Source organism: Zingiber officinale, chromosome 4B, assembly GCF_018446385.1.
Source record: "Zingiber officinale cultivar Zhangliang chromosome 4B, Zo_v1.1, whole genome shotgun sequence".
NCBI classification, from domain to species: domain Eukaryota; kingdom Viridiplantae; phylum Streptophyta; class Magnoliopsida; order Zingiberales; family Zingiberaceae; genus Zingiber; species Zingiber officinale.
Genome location: NC_055993.1, coordinates 36,719,852 through 36,727,338, shown reverse-complemented (window position 1 = coordinate 36,727,338; position 7,487 = coordinate 36,719,852). Strand labels below are relative to the sequence as shown.

The 7,487-nt window shown below is 33.9% G+C and overlaps 1 long non-coding RNA gene across 1 annotated transcript; it reads right to left on the bottom strand.

The window, feature by feature from the left end:
* Nucleotides 1-4,409: 4,409 nt before the first annotated feature.
* On the bottom strand, nucleotides 4,410-6,708 carry LOC121977494. The gene is made up of 2 exons (XR_006110872.1): nucleotides 6,447-6,708; nucleotides 4,410-4,620 (listed from the first exon to the last, which is right to left on the bottom strand). It is a non-coding gene; the product is annotated as an uncharacterized LOC121977494 (long non-coding RNA).
* Nucleotides 6,709-7,487: the final 779 nt, after the last annotated feature.

Sequence of the window (7,487 nt, the reverse complement as noted above, 5' to 3'; positions counted from 1 at the left end):
ATCTTGTTTCTATTAAACCAACTGACAAGTGATGATCCCAATAGTTGGCAACCACCACTTATATTTTTTTTATCTAACTTGCAGCCGACATAAGCTTAGTAAGAAAATCCTAATAGATTAAAATTGGTTGTTCTAGAATACCACATGCCTACATTGATTGTGCCTTTTATGTTCCTAAAGATTCTCTTGACACTTGTCAAATGAGATTCTTTTGCACAAGTTTAGTATCTTGCACGTATACTAATACTAACTATAAATAAAATATCTAGACGACTTGTAGTTAAATATAGTAGTCTACCTGTTGCACTTCTATAATATTTTAAGTCAACTAATTTTCTATTTGGGTCACTATCTAAGTTAGTGTTAGTTGTCATTGGTGTGTTTATTTCTTTAGTGTTTTCCATTTTGAATTTTTTAAGTAATTCTTTTGTATATTTTTGTTGATGTACATAATTCCTATCTTTAGCATGTTTTATTTGTAAACCTAGGAAAAAGGTTAACTTACATACTAGACTCATTTTAAATTCTCTTTTCCATTAACTTTATAAATTCCTTTAAAAATCCAGAATTGATGGATCCAAATACTATGTCATCGACATATACATGGGCTATGAAGATTTCTATTTCAAGGATCTTTATGAAAAGAGTTGAATCAATTCAACCTTGTTTGAAGTCTTTCAATATTAGATATGTCGATAGTCTTTTATACCAAGCCCTAGGAGTTTGTTTGAGACTGTATAGAACTTTTTTAAGTTTAAAGACGTGGTTAGGATGATCAATGTTTTGAAACCCTGGAGGTTGACCTATATAGACCTCTTCTTTGATTAGCCCATTTATGTGGATTTGACATCCTTTATATGCTGCATCGGCTAGCAACATTCTTATAGATTTGAATCTAGTTACTGAGGCATAAATTTCATCATAGTCTAACCCTTCTACCTAGCTAAAACACTTGGCCACTAATCTAGAATTATTTCTTATTATTTTACCTTTATCATAAATTTATTATGAAAAAATCCATTTTGTGTCTATTATTATTTTATTTTTAGGTGGAGGAACTAAGTCCCAAACCTCGTTACATTCGAATTGAGCTAATTTCTCTTGCATGACTATAACTCAATCTGGATCAGGTAAAGCCTCGTCTATAGTTTTTGGTTCAATGTTGGATATTAGTGTGATTTGACTTATGTTCCTAAGGGTTGATCTAGTTTGAACCCTTAGACTTGGGTCACCTAATACATTTTCAATTGGGTGATTTGGATTAGTTCTTAATGTTTTTGTGTTAATTAGACTTGGATCACTTAACTTATGTTCAATTGAATGGTTTAATGTTTGTATGTTATTTTTTTTCTTGCTGTGGGGTTTGTTCATCATTTTCTCCTTGATTTATATTTGAGTAATCATTAACTCCCCCTTGATCATTTCTATGTGAGTTGAATATTATTTGTTGGTTTTGATTTAGGTTGAGCTCTTTAGAGTTGGAATTTTTATTGAATGTTACATTCGTTGTTTCTTCTATTTGTAATATATTATTGTTATACACTCTATAGACTCTACTATTTAATGAGAAACCTAGAAATATTCCATTTTCAGTTTTAAAGATAAATTTGCCTAAGTGTTCTCATGTATTTAAAATATATATTTTACATCCAAATACTTTAAAGTATTTAATGTTTATTATTTTATTAAGATATATTTCATAAGATATTTTATTTATTGTAATTCTATTTTGGACATAACATGTCGTGCTAACCGCTTCAGCTCAAAAATAGTTGGGTAAGTTAAATTCATTTAACATTATCCTAGCGGCTTCTTGAGTGTGTTATTTTTCCTTTCTACTATATCATTTGGTTAAGATATTTTGGGATATGAGAATTCTCTATGATGATTATTTCCTAAGCAAAGGTTATTAAACCTATGATTTTGAATTCACCTTCATTGTCACTTTTATTTTTTTTTTCACCTTTTTCATTTTCTATTTATTTAGAGAAATTTTTAAACATTTCAAAGGTTTCATCTTTATGTTTTAAGAATTTTACCCATATATATCTAGAGAAGTCATCTATTATAACTAAATAATATAGATTTTCATTTATAGATTTAATTTCATGAGAATCGAAGAGGTCTAGATGTACACTACAAAAAAAAAAACTTTTAGAAGCGGTTTTAAGACACCTATAGCAACGGTTTTCAACCGCTTCTAAATCTATTGCACCGGTTCAAAACCGTTGTAGATGTTGGCGACGCTAAAGCCAATAGATGTGGTAAAACTGACCGGTGGTGCATGACTAAGAGCCGGTTCTGATGGGTACCTATAGAAGCGGTTAATGACCGATCCTAATGGATACCTATAGAAGCGGTTAATGACCGATCCTGATTCATACCTATAGAAGCGGTTAATGACCGATCCTGATGCATACCTATAGAAGCGGTTAATGACCGATCATAATGGATACCTTTAGAAGCGGTTAATAACCAATCCTGATGCATACCTATAGAAGCGGTTAATGACCGATCCTGATGCATACCTATAGAAGTGGTTAATGACCGCCTCTATAGAATTTTCCAATCTAAAAAATTGCCCTTTAGAAGTGGTTATAACCAGTTCTAGAGGTCTAGTTATACGAACGGTTAAAACTGCTGCTATTATTGAATTACCAATTTTACAAAAAAAAAAAATCTATTTTCTATTGTACCTGTAGAATTCCAAATCAAATGCTCAAATTAAATCAATTGACAATATTCATATTTCATTTCACAAACCTAATTTATTTCCATAACACATAAATATAAATTTGATTACCAAATCAACACATAGAATTTGTATTTCATTCAAAAATATTCATAACATATAACATTTAACTCTACACTATAACACAAACACAATATCTTCTTCAATCTCCAAAATATATATACAACTTTCAATAACAAGTTTTCTCCACAAAAAAAACATCAAAAGGCATGTGCTCCAAACAACAAAAGGCATGCACTCCAAACGACAAAAGACATGTGCTTCAAGCGACAAAAGACATTTGCTCCAACCTTCAATAGCAACCTTCAATAGAACCACCAAATTATATTCTATCAACATATTTCAATATATAATGAAAAAAATATTTAACAAAAGCTTGTACCAAATTAAAACATCAAAAGCTATGAAACTGTCAAATACTCTCTACCATTTGATTGTGCCCGGGGCCATAATTGTTTCATAATACCTAAATTCTTTAAATCTCTACGTGTTGCGTAATTATCTTTGCTCTTGTTGGAATCATCTAAAAGTGTTCCAACAATGTTGTCGCAAACATTTTTTTCAATATGCATAGGGTCCAAATTATGTCGGATCAAATTAAATTCCCAGTATGGAAGGCTAAAAAATATGCTTTGTTTTCTCCACATTTGTTCAATTGATCTTGTTTTTATTCTCACATTTGGTTTTGATGCATTACTCTTACCAAAAATCACATTCTTATTTAAGGTCATTCGTAGAACGTCATATCCCGACAATGGTGCCAAATTCAACTCACGTTGCTCTGGTTTGCCATAACTTGACATTGTTCACAGTTCTGAATCTGGTGGTAGAAAACGACGATGCCCTCTGAATGGCCACTTTTTGCCATGTTTTAGGTATACTGCATCTGTATTATCAGCACAAGTTGGACATGCATTCTTGGCATATGTATTCCATCCAGACAAACAACCTAAACCAGGAAAATCATTGACAGCCCGCAGTTGAAACATTTTTTTGTCACAAGCATCAAATGTGGAATCCCATTTTCCCATAAATCTTTCAATTCAGTCAATAAGGGGCGCAAATATATATCGATATCATTTCCAGGTGCTTTGGGACCTGGAATAAGGGTGGATAAAATAATAGAATAAGGCTTCATGCATTCCCAAGGTGGCAAATTGTAAGGCATCAGGACAATAGGCCAAGTACTATGTGAAGTGCTTTGATTTTTAAATGGATTAAACCCATCAGTAGTGAGTCCCAAGCGTACGTTTCTAGGATCAGATGCAAATTCATAATGACGATCATCAAATTCCTTCCATGCTCGAGAATCAGCTGGATTCCTTAGATTTCCATCCGAAATACGTTTTTTGAAATGCCACTGCATATTTCAGATGTCTTGGATGACATGAATTTTAACGACTACCCTTCTTACTACTACTCTCTAAGGGTGACCGTTACTTAACTACTGACTCTACTTAACCGGTATGATCGAAACCACGAGGAGTCCTTACCAAAAAATTTTGACAAAGTCTCCCATGTATCGTTGACCATAAACTGAGATACAAACATAGTATACATCAGCCACAGGTGGCTGGAACATATAACAAACTCTCACGCAGTTAAATAAGTGTCAAACACCAAAATAACTACTTATTAAACAAAACTCATCTTAGCATGCAATCTAAAACAAGGATGAACTCAAATGACATGGAGTATAAAATACAATCTCAAATGACATGAACTATACAGTACAATCTCAAATGTTTACAGTCCACTAAAACACGAAAAACTTAATAACGTCCCAAGTCTTTCACATAGTCCTGGCATCACACACCATCCGCACCTCCTCGTCGCCTTCCTTTGCTTTAGCTTTTCCTTTCCTTTATCTGCAGTAAGAGGAAATGCAATCTATAAGCAAAATTGCTTAGTAAGTGCTATCTAACTCACAAAATCTCGATATGCATGTACATATATCTATAACATAAACTAACTGAATGCTTACTGAAAACTACTCATGCTCATCTAATAGTAAGGAATCAAACAGGCTGAAATGCTAAACATGTAAAGCTAATCATGCTTATCTACTAGCAAATAACAGTAAGCTAATCTAAATAACATGCTAGCATAAAAGAAAACTAAAACTTACTGATTTTAAAACAAAGTGAAACTTATTTCATTTGTTCTAAACTTATTCTTTGATTTCACTTGTTTGAAAACTTATACTTTTATACTTATGTGAAACTTATTTTACTTGTTCAAAAGCTTATACTTTTAATACTTCAAAATAATAATCAACTTCTCTTGGGCCCAGGCGTAGTACCATCTTATGCGTGTTCCTTCCTAAAAGAGCAGACCTCGGTCTACCAGGGGCAAGACCTCGGAATTGGACACCTGGATTTGTTTAATGATAACCTCGGAAGTCGGGTACTAGCCTCTTCAAAGTAAAATATCTTAATTACTTCTTCTTTAAATGTCTTGACATTTTAATAAGCACCTTATGTGCCAAAATCCCAAAAGTCTTGACTTTGGGATATACTTAAGGCCTTGGCCTTTTTCTTTCTTTTCTTTATCTTTCTTATACTTGTTAATACCTCTAATAAAAGAATGCTTCTTTTTTAAAAAAAACTGAAGTGTTTAAGCAAATTCTGATATTGAAATGCTTAATAGAATTGTATGAAAATACTTAATAAAATTGTACTGAAATGCACAATAAAACTGTATACTATGCTAATCAAAATTCTGCATATTTAGCTAACAGAAATCTGCATACTGTGCTAACAAAACTGCACTATAAGCTTAACAAAACTGCACTTGAATGTTAACTAAAATCTGCACTACAAAGAGATCTAAACTGCACTAAAGTTCTGCATACTTTGCTACAAAATTCTGCATACTATAAGCTTTAACAGAAACTGCCTTCAAGCTTAAATAGAAATCTGCATATATAACTAATAAAAATATGACTTCTTTAAGCATGCTACAACAACATTTAATAAATGAAACCACATCTGAATTCCTTAAGCATGCTTCAAAATAAGAAACAAGAATCTACACTGCTAAAGGAGATAAACTGCAAATCAATTCCTCATGCTCAATTCTATACACATGCATATCAATTCTTGACTCATCTATACATACTTATTCTTTTCCTTGCACAAACCGAACTGCCCTTTAAGGTACATGCTGTTTGCGCCCCTTTTTCGTTACATATGATCAAATTCAACTTGCTGTAAAGTTAAAACAACCTATGTAGCAAATTCACAGCTTAAACCTTTTTGTAAAGCAACCAAAATCTCCAATCATGCTTCAACAGATTAGCAAGAAAGCAAGCAAATTCTTGAATCTATTCTAGGATCCCTAAGCATCATAATTCTCTACAACTAAAATCCGAAAACCTAGGAAGTAATTCCCCCTGGAACTGTGGCATGGCAGAAAACCAAAAAGGAACAAAAGCTCCACACACTAAATTTTTTTTGAGACTTACGGCAGAACAATGAATCCAAAATTGTATGCTAAGTATAAGGGTTGTTCCATCTTGACAAAAAGAATAGCAACAAAAGAAATGCAATCCTTGAGGGATGCTGTGAGACGACATTACCTTATCAATTCACCTACAAGCAAGCTTTAAGATTTCAAGCAAAGCTTCGAAAACAAGGAGAGGAATAAGAAATAAACCTCGGAGCTATCCTACTGCAGGAGAGTTACAACTTACATGTTGTTTCTTGGACTTACAGCCGAAGAAGACCTTTAGGGTTTCGGAGAAACCGCAGAACTCGACGTCCTCTTGTATCCTCGTGCTCTCCTTGACGACGTGATCGCGGCTCTGTGGAAAACCCTCCGAAATAGCCTTGGCCGGCCGCCGGAGAGGAATCCTAGATCCATTGCTGCGTTTTCGCCGAGAAGAGCTGTGCCATCGGGAGAGAAAAGGAGAGGAGAGGAATTAGGTCTTGAGTTATTACCTAAGTTCTCTTCTTTTAACTAGGGTTCTTATTCAATGCTATTCCTTAAATATATTTCGCTACCTATCTGATCAGCATCGTCCTCTTGGACACTTGGTCAGCCGGATTCGCTTAAGACTTGGTTCGGCCGGAGCTCGTGGGTTCGAATCTCGGCTTGGACATTATTTTTGTCGAAACTTCTTTCGTTTAGTAAAAATACCAAACGACCTCCAAAAATTACATAAAAATACTCTAAAAATTTCTAAAAATCTCTAGAATATTTCTATCACATTTTCAAATATTTTTAAACCACATTTAGAACTCTAAATGAGGAAATTCGAGTTGTTACAATTCCCCATACCTTATAAAAAGTTCGTCCTCGAACTTAGAATAATTCTGGATATTTCTGTCTCATACTGTCCTCACGCTTCCAAGTGACTTCCTCATGCTTCTGGTTCTGCCAGATGACCTTCACTAGTGACACTTCTTTGTTTCTTAGTCTCTTGACTGCTCTGTCCACTATCTGTCTAGGTCTGCTCTCATAGCTAAGATCCTCTTGGATCTGTACTAACTGAGGCTGAATCACTTGGCTAGGGTCGTGGAGACACTTCTTTAGCATAGAGACATGAAATACATTGTGTATTGCTGACATGTCTTGTGGTAAGTCCAACTTGTAAGCTACTTTCCTAATTCTTTCCATGATCAGATAAGGTCCTACATAACGAGGACTTAATTTGCCCTTCTTGCCAAATCTCATCACTCCCTTCATTGGAGCAACCTTGAGAAAAAAATGAATCCCCTACTTGGAATTCAAG